The sequence below is a fragment of the Vigna umbellata genome, chromosome 6, assembly GCF_029865625.1.
Source record: "Vigna umbellata cultivar VRB3 chromosome 6, Vumbellata_1.0, whole genome shotgun sequence".
Taxonomy (NCBI): domain Eukaryota; kingdom Viridiplantae; phylum Streptophyta; class Magnoliopsida; order Fabales; family Fabaceae; genus Vigna; species Vigna umbellata.
The window spans coordinates 2,690,605-2,705,030 of record NC_142170.1 but is presented as its reverse complement, the minus strand read 5'-3'; the positions used below and the strand labels follow the sequence as shown (position 1 = coordinate 2,705,030).

The window sequence follows — 14,426 nt, the reverse complement described above, 5'->3', positions numbered from 1 at the left end:
ATATTCGTTTAAGTTGTTGGTTTATGAGTTGAGCATGGGACGACAACGACAAAAGAGAACGTAGAGCACATATTTTAAGTATAAGAGATAACAAGACAACGATTGAGGGGTTTGGCGCAATTCTGCCTCTAGTAAGCCTTCTGGCCAGCAACCAGTTTCGTCGAAAAAGAGGTGCCAACGACAAATGTGTCTAATATTTGTTGAGAGTTTTCCTTTTTTTTTTTTTAATTAGATTGTCAATGAATACATGTTACTTGTATTTGAATATATTTTTTATTCTTTATATTTAAGAAAATAACTTGAAATTTCTTTCAATTATTTTCCACCCTTTTATGCAAGTTAGATTATGTTTAAATTTCAACTTTTGCATGTCAATTCTAAACCATATAGAAAATGCAAATTTTCTATATTGATTGTATCTATACCAATTTTAAAAATAGTATAGAAAATTGTTTTTAATCGATATAAAAAACTTTTCATAAAAGTGTTAAGATTAATGAAGATCATGCTAACAGTTTCTTTTTTAAATATGAAAAATATTTCTATATAGAATTAAAATAATAAATAAGGACCTTCTGGATATACAAATTTTAATTTAGCATAACAACAGTAATTTTTTTTAAATTGCAAAGTTAATTTTTATTCTTTCTGGTCTTGGTGTCCAAATTTAAAACATCTCTAAACTAGCTTAAAACGGTTCCTAGACGAAAGATTATTTGAGGAATAGAAGAAAATTTGATGAGAAAGATTAATTTTTATTTTATGTGTTGTCAAGATTCTTCCTTTCGTGTTGGAACTTCCACATGCTGACTTTCCATAATATAAGTATATTTATTATTTATTTTAGGTACCTTCAAACATAATTACTATTGCCAAGAAATTTGAATTGGTATACAGTCGCCTCAATGACTATATGACCACTTCAAATAAATCACGGGAAGTCAACTTCCATGTCAATGTCTCACTCACTATAAAAATAATTGATTTTAAAAATAATTGATTGTAAGAGGGTTATTTTTTTTTGACAATTTTGGAAATTGAATAATTTCCGACAGTTTATGTTTAAAACCATAAGTATTTTTTCTTATTATTTTTTTAAACTTTTTGACGAATAATAGCAAAAACCACCCTTAAATTATAATGTTTTTATAGAGCTGTCAAAATGAGTCACAATCCGCAGGTCAATTTGACCCATAACGGGTTCGAGCCGGGTTGACTTTGAAAAAATTATATTTCTTTTTATGTGGGTCAGATTTCAACCCGGCTCATTTAAACCCGACTCATGCGGGTTGAACCCGTGGTGGACCGGGTGGGTCCACTAATCCACCTACCTAATTTTATTTTATTAAAATTTAATTTTCATTTTACAAAAAACTAGTTATTATTTTTTTTGCTTGAAAAAATTATTTAAATTCTTTATTTTCAAAATTAATTAAACACCCATATTGGGAGTGAAAATTGAGAGTGAAATTTGTTTAAATTTGAATTATATAAAGTTTGTAAATTTTTTATATTTTAAAAAAATTGTAATTAAGTAAGTAGGAGCCAACCCGTTTACCTACCAACCCGTGGTGGGTCGGACTGGGTTCTAATTTTTCTGGCTTGCTAATAAATCACTACAAAAAAGAAGGGCATTACCGAAGGCCAGAAGCCCTCGGAAACAGCCAAAAACCGTCTGTAGAAGGTAATTACCGAAGGCTTATCGACGGCCAAAGAGCCCTCGGTAAATACCTTGTCGCTAACATTTACCGAGGACTTCTGCCCTTCGGTAATTACCGAGGGCCAAAAGTCTTCGGTAATTACCAAAGGGCAGAAGCCTTCGGTAATTACCGAAGGGCAAAAGCCCTCGGTAATTTCCGAAGGGCAAAGGCCTTCGGTAAGTGCCTAACGTGGGAATTTACCGAAGGGCAAAAGCCTTCGGTAATTTCGAGGGAAATGTAAGGGACAATTGTGTTCTGGCGAAACCAACAACATATACCATACCTGCATAACAGTTTTCAATCACAAACAGACCTGCTAAACAGTTTTCAAGCACATACAGACCTACATAATGTGCATCTGAAAGATGCAATCATTGATCAATATCCATAGAACATACAGTAATTTATAGAATATCCATTAATCCATAGAACATGTATTTATAGTTTAAACATAAAACAATCAATCTTAATGATGTTCTAACATTCAAAGTCACCAAGTTCATCTAACATCGAAATTATCTAAACTCCAAATGTTCTAATATCCAAATGTTTCTATAACAAGTAATAAGAAAATGAAACTAATAATGTACATAACTATCATCAGAATGATATTCATCATCCTGCTCCTCTATTGATGGGTGAACTGGTGTGGGTTGGACTGGTGTGGGTTGGACTGATGAGGGTTGGACTGATGTGGGCTGCTGAGGGACAGCGGGTGACGAGGAGGGTTGTGGCTGGGTCGGAGGGATAACTAATTCATCCTATGAAGTAGCAGGCAACACTCTCATGACCAGGGCCTTAAAGTTTGTAAACTCTACTCTCAAATCAGTGATTTCCTGGTCACATTGCTGCAGTGCCTGCGTGAGGCGAAGAACGACCTCGTCAGGAGTAGTGGTGGAAGAAGAAGGTTGGTGCTTCAGAGTACCTCCTCTCAATGCTGTATAGTTTGCAGCAAGTTGTCATGCACCGTACACTCGTCCCTTTTTCTTCCCACCAACGATGTCGATCCAGCACTGTGTCCTACGGATGTCATCTTCTGCATTACTGGCATCATCCGGTGTAGGAGCTGACTCATGTTCAGATCTAACCTGTGAAAGTCTCATAGAAAATTCTTCCTGTTGAAACATTAAAAGCAATGTTAGGGAATGATAGAATAACTTAACTGAAAAATTAGTAATAGTAATAGTGTTATTTGCTTACATGAGTCTTCCGAGATCTTTCATCAACGAATTGATTAGTGCCCTTCCTTACATGAGTCTGTGCAAAGACCTCATCAACATGGACCGCCCGTCCTAGAGCTTGTGCCTGTAACATAATTTAGAATTATATCAAGTATGTATGAAATAAATACATAACTTATATATGAAAGAAAAAGTTATGTAATGAAATTATACCATACGAATGGCATGCTCATGAATGGTGATCGACCCACCAGTATGTAGGGTGCCACCCCTTTCAGACGCTCTGTTCCTCTGGGCTTTGGCACATTTATTGCGAAACTCTACTGTATTCCAATGAGCCAGTAAAGAGTTCCAAATTTGTTCACCCAGCCAGTAAGGGCGCTGTCCTGCATTGCGGGCATCCCTAAACATCTCTGACAGTCGATGAGATGCTTTCATGTGGAAATTTCTGTGTATCTGACTTTCATGTTCAGGTTTCCACTGCACCTTCATCTATAACATTGTAGAGAACAAACATTGATTATAGAACATACTAAAATAAGAGGGACAATTAGTTAAATAGATTGTTCACCTGAAAGCGCTCCCAGAATGACTTTTTGTCGTCATCAGGAATTGCTCCCCAAGTAGGCCATGGACTTAGAAACTGTTGCTTAATTGAACGTGTGATGGCCTGGGAAGCAACCCTAGATGGAATAAACCTGCAGGATAAAAGTCATTTGAATTACAATAGGGTTTAAACATCAAATTATATCAAGAGATTAAAAACTTACCCTTTACCATACGGCTCAATCCATGGTCGATCATGGAGGGGCGGGTCAAGACCTTCACCATCACCACTTGAATCTTGATCAGCAGATGGTGTGACAGTGTCAGAAGGCTGTATAACAGATGAGGAAGGTATAGAAGTAGGGTCAGGGACAGGAGTGGGGGTTATAACCACAGGGGGAGAAGTGGGGGTTATAATTACAGGAGGAGGAAGAGGGTCTGTTGTAGGGGTAGTAGAAGGCTGTACTGTAGGGATAGGAGTAGGGTCTACTGCAGGTGTAGGAGGCTGTACTGTAGGGGTAGGAGGAGGCCCCACAGATGATGTACTGGCGGCAGCAATGGTAGGTAGTCTAGCAGGCACCCTAAGTACATACTTTTGGTGCCTGTCGTTGCCTCTTTCTAGGCCTTCCTACCCCTTTTCCTGGTCAGGATGTTCTGAACCTTGTCCTGCCATTACTGCATTGAAATGGTTACAAATAAAGCGAAAAAATAGAAATGATTAACGAAGGATCAATGGTTATTAAAGTAAATGTATAAATAATTGCATACAACTTTTAAGATGGTATTTATGATAATTGTATTGAAATGACAGTTCAATTTGCTACAATGGATGTCCAACATTCAATCATCGTCGTCATGATCTTCATCTTCATCTTCTTCTTCATCATCGTCTTTATCATCATCATCTTCGTCTTCTTCTTCGTCGTCATCATCATCATCATCTTCTTGTTCGTCTTCGTATTCTTCTTTTTCTTCTTCTTCTTCCTCTTCTTCTTGTTCTTCATCACCTTGTATTGTTGCTTGTAATTCATCTCCATCACAATCAGGGTCGACCAATGCGGTTATACGTTCAACTTCAATAACTTCTTGTGGTTGTGACATTTGGTCAAGTTGGTAGGCAACATCTTCCTCAACCTCATTTGAGTCAATGCGACCTCTAGGCTTGGTTTGTATTGCTACGGCCCAACCACGCTTGTCAATATTGCGGAATGGTGGATATGGCACATAATAAACCTGTCTGACATTAGTTGGTAGAATGAAAGGATCAAACGGTCGATATCTTAATCTCTGGTTGAGTTCGACAATATTAAAGCGTGGATCGACTCTAGTACCAGCTCTAGAAGGATCAAACCATTCACAATAAAAAAGTACTACTCTGTTTGGAGAAGTAGTGTTGTTGTACTCTAACTCATATATTTTATGAATGATGCCATAGAAATCATCATAACAACCCTCTGTTAGGCCCTTCACATACACACCACAATTTGATGTTTTCTTTCCTTTAGACCATTCATGTGTATGGAATTTGTAACCATTGGTGAAGTAAGTGTGCCATTCTTTGACACATCTCATTGGCCAATTCGATAGATGTCTTAACTCTTGAACCGTGGGAGTTAATGCCTGATTAAAAACCTACAAAGGTACTAACAAAATTATAAAAGCAACAGTCAAATTAACCTTACTCTAAATGTAGGAAAAAGTACGAACCTGATTTCTAAACCAATGGGGAAACTCTGAGTGTATTCTAGCAGAAGTATTTCCTTCTGCGACTTGCTCAGCCACAACAAATGAGCTGGTACAAATGAAATTCATTAGTGTATAATAATTGAACCGTTTGAAAGATAAGAGATGGATAATGACATACTCAAGGTACGGCTTTACTTCACTACAATTGATTAAGACATGGACATGAGCAGAGTTGAATTCAGCATCAGTTAACCAATGAGTGAATTCTTTCCCTACGTGACGGCCTGATTGTCGGAACACTGATAATGCACCTTCACGTGGTTCAACTTGCCATTGCATTTCATTTCTGACATGAGTGGGGGACAACATGAAGTTTTTGAAATAATGTGAACAAAAATACGTTGTCTCTCTGTGCAAGTAAGCTGCACAAATTGAGCCTTCTACTCTAGCTTTATTTTTAACTGAACGTTTGGATTCTCCCATAAACCTTTCAAATGGATACATCCACCTGTATTGCACAGGTCCCCCAAGCCAAGCTTCATATGCAAGATGAATTGGAATATGCTCCATTGAATCAAAGAATGCAGGAGCGAATATTCTTTCTAATTTGCAGAGAATAATTGGGATATTTTCATCCATCTTTTTAAGGGAATTCTCCTTTAGTGTCGTGCAACACAAATCTTTAAAGAAGTTACTGATCTCTATCAGTGGATTTAACACGTGTATTGGCAAACAACTGAACGCAAGAGGGATTAAAGTCTCCATGAATACATGACAATCATGACTCTTCAAACCTTGAATAGCACCGTTCTGAACATTGGCACATCTGGACAAGTTAGAAGCATATCCATCTGGCATTCTAAGCTCCTTGATCCATCCACACACTATTCTTGCCTCGTCTTTTGAAATGGTGTAATTTGCTTTTGGTTTAAATAATCGACCGTTACCTTGCACCTTCAACTCTAAGTCTTTTCATCCACAATACAAAGGTAAATCTTTTCTTGCTTTCTCATTATCTTTTGTTTTACCTATAACATTCATAACTGTGTTGAAGACATTGTCAAAGAAATTCTTTTCTGTGTGCATGACATCGAGGTTGTGTCTTAGCAAGTTGTCTTTCCAATAGGGAAGTTCCCAGAATATGCTTCTTTTAGTCCAATTATGCCATTCTCCAAACCCTTCTATCCTATTCTAACCAGATTCAGTGACTTTTGGATAGTCTTTCACTCTTCTCTAAACGTGTGATCCAGTGAACTTGGGCGGGGGCATATCCGTTTCAACTTGCCCTTTGTGAAATGCCTTTTTATTTCTTCTAAAGGGGTGATCAATGGGCAAGAACCGTCGATGACAGTCAAACCAACTACTTTTCTGACCATAACTCAATTGGAATGACTTTGTATGTTCCATGCAATGTGGACAAGCTAATCGACCATGCGTGCTCCAACCAGATAACATCCCATACGCTGGGAAGTCATTAATAGTCCACATCAAGGCTGCCCTCATAAGGAAATTTTGCTTCCTTGAAACGTCATACGTCCAAACACCATTCCATAACTTCTTCAAATCATCGATCAAAGGCTCCAAATAAACATCAATCAATGATTTAGGATTAGATGGACCTGGTATTATACACGATAGAAACATGTAAGGCTTTGTCATACACATCTCAGGTGGTAGATTGTATGGGGTAACTATCACGGGCCAGCATGAATATGGTGATGTAGACGCCTGAATGTATGGGGTAAACCCATCAGAGCATAGACCAAGTCTGACGTTACGTGGTTCGCTAGCAAAGGATGGATGTTTACGATTGAAGAGCTTCCAAGCTTCACCATCAGAAGGATGACGCAAAAATCCCAGAGTTTTGTTACCATCATGCCATGTCATGTGTTGTGATGTTTGCATTGAAGTAAACAATCTTTGTAATCTTGGAATTATAGGCAAGTAGAACATGGACTTTATTGGAATTGGTTTTTTTTGCCTCCTTCCAGCATGCATTGTATGATATCAAGGTGAGCCACAAAACTTGCATTCAACCAACAATGCATCATTTTTGCCATTGTCATTGTCATAGAATAACATACATCCATTAACACAACAATCAATCTTCTTGACATCCAATCCCAACTTTGAAACACATTTTTTGGCTTGGTAATAATTCTTCGGCATGAAATTGTTTAGTGGTGTCAAATCTAACATCAATTTTGTATAGAAGTCCACTGCTTGAATGGGAACATTCCAATTAGATTTGCCACCATGAGTCTAATACACACTGACAATTTTGACTCAGATGAACCTTTAAATACAGGTAGATTTGCCTCTGTAAGTAAATTGTAAAACCTCTGCGTCGTTTCATTTGGAGGCTCTTCATCATGACTATCGTCTGCTTCTTCAGCATGATGACGAAGAGCATTGTCCACCATCTCTTGCATATACGCAAATTGATCTATCTCAGATGTATGTACAATAGTATTCGAACCTGATGCAAGCCGTTTTACAGCTGTAGTGGAGGTTGAAGGAATTTCTTCACCATGAAATGTCCAGACCGTGTAATTAGGCATGAACCCTTTTTGGTAAAGGTGAACTTTGACGACTTCATCTTTCAAAATCCTTGTACATTCGCACTTGATGCATGGACATCGAATCCCTCCATCAAGGGCATAATATTGACATCGTCGGGCCGTCTCCACGAACTCTTCAACTCCGATGACAAAAGATTCCTTCAAACCTCTCCTTCCACTATAACAACGATCGTACATCCATCCACGATGATTGAGAAAATGGGCCATGTTCTGTGACAAGCCAAAGAACTCAAAACTTAGCCAAAACAACAACCCTCCATGTGACACAAGTAATAAACCTATTACTACTCAAGCCGAACATGGAAGGCAATTTCAACACTATTGTCATAGGCATTCAATAAGGGCATGCAAAGACAAGTCCTCAATATTGAAATGTCTTTGACATCCTAAGTGGTTGTGTATTAAATTTGGGGGAGTCAATTTTCTGACATTAATGAAGTTCTCTTTTATAGAGTACTTCCACATATTATGTACATTGTAAGTGTTTAAGGTACTTTCATCCTTCTCATTCCATTGAGAATGTGTGTAGTACCATAGGACTTTAAAAGACTACTTAACTTAATCAAGCTGTACCCTAATAAATGAACATACAATACAGAGGAACATACAATATATACATCAACATACAACATATACATGAACATTCACTCATGGCCTAAATGTAGGTTTGATAACAAATTTCTGCATGGAAATAAAATTCTCACCTACTTTAGTCTATTTATAGGTGTTCAATAGTCAAATTCTGTTTTTCTTTTTATTTTTCAATTGAGACTTCATTTTTATCTTTCTTTTATCTTTTAAAAGTGGTGTAGATAGTTAGTTTACTGTTTTGGTGAGTACTTTAATAGACTTTGCATTCTTTGCACTTTTATTGTCTTTTAGGTACTACTTTTAGGTTTCTAAGTTGTCAAATTTAGAGTTTAAGGTTTTTTTGTAGTGTGAGTTCTTAATTAGCTAGGTTCTACCATTCTTAACTTGTTAGGGTAGTTTATTTGTAGTATATTTTCCTAGTTTAGTGCAGTTTGCAATTGTAGTACTTTAAACTTGTTAGGATAAGAACATTACACATTCTTAGGTTAGTTTAGGTGAATTTCGAAATTGTCACCTATTTAGTACACTTTTTAGATTCTAGGGTGTCATATTTTGTAGTGTGAGTTTATAGTTAGACTTCTTTATGGATGTTCTATACTGTTTTTGATCATATAACTCCATTTGGAAACATCATACCAGCTTTTGCCAATCCAGAAATAAAGATTAAAGTTTGGCAAATTTCAAACAGCACATGAAATGCACACTGCACCAGAAAATGACTTTGAAAATGGTGGTTTCAAACCCAAAAATGCTTGGAAGTATTTCAACAGCTTAAGTGATGCTTCAAGCAAGTTTATATCATCAATTTGAAGGTGTGCAATGACTTAAACAATAAAGAAAAAGACTACACCAGAAAATCACTGCTCTACTTCCAAACATGAGGCAAATTTGGTGGTTTAAAGGGTGATTTTACACAAACACGTTTCGACACATAATTTGATGTTTTGAGCAACTTTGTATCATCAATTTGGATGTGTTTAAACACTGAAACAGCCAAGAAACACACTGCAGCAGAAAATCACTAGCTCACTTCCAATTTTAGGCAAAAGTGATGGTCTAGGAAGTGATTTTGCATAATGGCTCAAATTTGACCAAATGAACAGTGCATACAAGGTCCAAATGACAAAATAAACTTGCACTAATGGTAAAAATGCACTAAAACAATCAGATTCATCAAATCACCCCTGCTACAGCTAATTATGCAGCATTTTTTACACCAAATTTGCACCAGAATTGAAAACAAATACTAGAATCAAACTGGACAGCACAAACAAAGCTTATGGAAGTCCTAATTCACTACATCTAGCTGCAAAATATTAGCTACGAGATGTTTAAACATGTAAAACACATGCAAGGATATCAATCACGGTGAAAAGATTGATTAAAATCTGTGACAACACTTTGCTAATGGATTTTAAGCAACTTAGATATGCTTTTTGCATTTTATGGATTAATACAAGTTGCCACTACTTGAGACATGTGTAATAACATCAAATGAACATGTTCAAATCTTCAGAACAACAAAATGTGCACTGGAATAGGTTTTGGATATTGCACCAGATTTGAAAATTATGTGCAGACTTTGAAAACCAGAATAACTTTTTTTATGCTTTAGCTTATATCATCCAGGCTAGACATTGCCTCATTGCCTTTTATGGATTTATATATTGGTACACATGCATCTAAACACATATTTGCAAAGAAAACACAGAAAATAAAGGCTGGAACAGAATCAACACTTCATGACAGAAATAACACTACACATAAGGCACATGACTTTAGACAGAACTGGAAAATGGATATGCAAGCTGGAATTCAACTCAAGCAAACGAAATTCACTGATTAAAATGATGAAGAAACACTAAGGAACATTGGAAGTACAAGCACAACAACAACAAACACGATTTAAACTGATTTCTCACCTTTTTAGTACACTTTTTTAGGTTCTAACTTCTCAAAATTTGAGTTTTAGTTACTTGTTTGCTTTTGAGTAGTTTCCTAGTGTCATTTCACTAATTTATACTTGTTAGGATATTAACATTAGTTATTGTTAGTCTACTTTAGGTGAATTGCCTCTTTCTCACCCTTTTAGTAGACTTTTTTAGGTTCTACATACTCAAACTTTGAAGTTGAGGTAATTCTTTACTTTTGACAAATTTCCTAGCTTCATTGTACTAGTTTAAACTTGTTAGGATGTTAAATATAGTAGTACTCTTTTTAGGTTTTAGGTAGTCAAATTTTGAGATTTTGCTACTTATCCAATTTGACATCTCTATTACCTTCATTTAAGTACTTTAAACTTGTTAGGATAACAACAACATACTTTCTTTGGTTATATTAGGTGAATTTCGAAATTGTCACCTATTTAGAACACTTTTCATGTTTTAAGTACTTCAATTTTGAGACTTCACAATTGAAGTCCAAAATCATATGTTCAACTTTGACTTTAGAGTTCACTTTCACAATTAAAGTCGAAATTCATGTACAGGTTGTTGGAGACTTTAAGAGACATATATTTTAACATGTTGAAGGCCAAATTAATCACTGGAGTGCCCTTAACCACTACCAGTTGGAGCAAAGTTAATAAAGTTTAACCTAAGAGATGGTCTACTTTAGCCTTAGTAAGGAATTTTTAGTTTTTTAGTTAATATATAAACTATAAACCAACTATAACTTTGGTTCCTCCTTCTAGTTTGGTAACTTGGGGGATTCAAGATAGTATATAACCAACATATATGCATGTTGGTTTGTTCTTGTACTCTACTTCATCCTTATAGTTACTCATTTTAAGTTTTACCATGTATTGAAAGAAATTTTTAAGGGTGTTGTCATGGTCTTTTTCCAAGAGGGAATTTCGGTTCAAGGGTGGAGAACAAGGTGTGGAGATTATATATGAGAAGAATATGCAACACAGACAACACAAGAGAGAAGACAAAAGGCGAAAGAGAAAGAGAGATAAAAGGCAAACAAAATTTTATTTACCAAAAGGAGGGGCCAGCATGTTTATTTATCAAATTGTTGCATGGCTATAGGGTTTTATACAGATCAATCACGAGCAAAATAAAGCAAGGCAAACAAAAGAAGACATCATTTACCTACCTGGAAATGATGAAGTCTTCGACAGTTGAGTGTAGCCCTTAAACAATGACACTTTTGCAACTAACTTTAACCCACTCCGTTTGAAGCTTCCAAATGTTATGTTCTCCTAATTGAAACCTCAAAACCTTGTAGAATAATGGACAATTTTAATTAGCAAAACGCAACAACAACAAAAGATTAATCATCAAACACCCTATATCCATCCCAAACCTTCACAACTTTAACTTTAAGGTTTCTGAAAACATTTACCAGAATCTACTTATGCAAATAGTTGAATTGTCAAAGTAACATGTGTTCCACTAACTCTGTCTGTGAATTAATTTGGTCCATGAGCCATGTTCATTTGGTTTTGTCATATAAGATAATTCTATTGTCCACTCACGGCCAGATTATAAACAAAGCTACTTACTTCTTCATCATACACAATTACCACTTCCATATTATATATATATATATATATATATATATATATATATATATACACATATATATATATTTATTCAGATTCCATGGTGGCTAATATTACTTGACTGTCATATGCAGAGATTTCTACACCAACAAAATGAGACTTGTAGTCCACCATTTCAAATGATAATGTGGTAGTGAAAGTGGATTTAAAAAGCAAGAACACTGCACAAAAACTGAAAATGGAAAAATAACCATTTGAACATTGCACAGAACTTTAAAATGGAAAAATAAACTTGCTCAAACTCTGTATATGCACAAACACAACAAGATTCAACAAATCATACCAGACATTGCCAAATATGCATGAAAATGTTACCAAAACTACACCAGAATTTAGAATTCAGTGAAATGAAATGAAGACAACAGTTGCAATGACTCTAAGACATCCTAAAACACTTGATATAACTGCAGAGAATCCGCTAGAAGAATTTAAACACCTAAGACACAAGCAAAGATATCAATCACGGTGAAAAGATTGATAAAAAAAGCAATAACAGCACCTTGTTTCAGGATTTATTAGCAACTCCACTATGCTTTTTGCACTTTAGTGTACTTGGAACATGTTTAATATCATTATACAAACTTGCACATTGCTTAAGAAACAAAAAAGTTCCACTGAAACAGATTTATGAGATTGCACCAGATTTATTCCATTTTGTGCAGAATTTTTGAAACAAAATGATGTTTTAACTGATGTAGCACGTATAATCAAGGCTAGACATTGTCTCATTGCCTTATATGATTCATAAATGACTACAAATGCACTGCAACTAGAGAAAAGAAACAAACCTTAGCTGGAAACAAAATTCTACACTAGAAAAAGTCCTAGTTTGGTGGTTTGATACTAAAAAACATATGCAAGTGATTTAAACACACAACTGAATGTTCAAGTAACTTTATTTTATGATTTTAATTGTCTTTAAACACTGAAATGAGTTATAAATAGCCTGCAACTCAAAATCACTACTCCACTTCTATTTTAACTCAAAAAGTGATGGTTTTCACCGTGTTAAATGTCCTTGCAATGTCCGGTTCGAGTTTGATCATGCTTAGTTGTTGTTTTCAAGATTAGTTTAGTGTATTTACACTTTCTATAGTCATTTGCATTGATAGCTAGATGTTTGAATCATTATAACTTAGAATGAGGTGTGTAGTTGTTTAATTTGCTACATTATTACTATTTCTATGCCAAATAATCACTCAAAAGACTTTGTTTTGATGATTTAAAGTTGTTCTAAAATTCTAATTTGACTTATAACCACTGTTGTGCAATTTCACAACTCAAAACCTCAATTTACAGTTCATTTTTTCTAGTGCAAAGTTGAATCCAACTCTGATTTTTGAATTTATGAATTTGTAATTGGTTTGGGCTGTATAACTATGAGACCTGACCATACAAAAACAATGGTAGGTGTCTTCCCTCTCCTTCCCATCAATCCTTTTGCAAAAGGGTAAAGATGTGTCAATACCCAAAAACTGAAAAAAAAACACCATCAAGTAGACGGCTCCATTGACGTATAATACTATATATTGTTCTACTAACTCCAACTGTTATTCCTATCAGGTTAACCATCATGATTGTGATTTGTGGTATCCTAAGGGATGTCCACTTCACAACATAGAGATCAACAAACTCATCATCTACATCATCCCCACCAGATTTTGATGTCAAGGTGAAAGAGATTTCAATCCCTGCTATCACTTTGAGCAAACCCTGCAGCACTGCAGCTAGATGTGCACTTGTTCCTCCAATCAACCAAAACCACTCGTTTCTCCACCACTCTTCCAGCTCAACGCCGGACCACTTGATTTCAAGCACAGCCAGCATGCACAAAGTCACAGTGATGGTCAAGAGATAAACAAGGAAAGTGACGTTGACAGTTTGAACAATGAATTGGCTTGAGAAGAGGGAGAGTGCAGGGAGGAAGCAGTAGACTATAAGGAAAAAGGAAGTGAATGGATAGATTCCAACATTAAGATATGCAATCCGTTGAAGAAACTTCATTCTTGGGCTAGCTAGAAATGCATTGTTTGTTGAGAAGAATATTTCAACCCACCCAGTTGCCCATCTTAGGACTTGATGTAGTCTGTTAGTGAGATTTATGGGAGCTGTGCCACGGAATGCATCACGCTTGGTAACATAGTAAACTGATTTCCATCCTCTATTGTGCATCATGTAGCCAGTAACGACATCCTCAGTAACTGATCCATAGATCCATCCGACACGCTGTCCCCATTCAGTTTTATCCTCGTACCAGCAAGAGATCACACTGATGGCCTCTGCCACGGTTGATGCATCAAGAAGCTCACGTGGTATGGTGAGGGCGCCAAGAGGGCGCCCATTCTTCAATGTAGGGTGATCAGCAAGTGGATTTAATATCAAACCGATTAAATGGATTGCTCGATATAAGTGGTTAGTATAACTATTTTTTTTATGGTGGTTGGACTTAGACTTAGACCTAAAATTTGTAACCTATAAGTCCTACTAAGTACACTTTAAACCATTCAATCAATATCAAAGGTTCACTTCGTAGTTGAAGTTTTGCGTAGTTAGAGCACACAGTTGCAAGCTT

General features: G+C 36.0%; 1 pseudogene; it reads right to left on the bottom strand.

Moving 5' to 3' along the window:
• Window positions 1-13,199: 13,199 nt before the first annotated feature.
• LOC148196576 (cellulose synthase-like protein D3 pseudogene) lies at window positions 13,200-14,209 on the bottom strand (annotated as a pseudogene).
• Window positions 14,210-14,426: the final 217 nt, after the last annotated feature.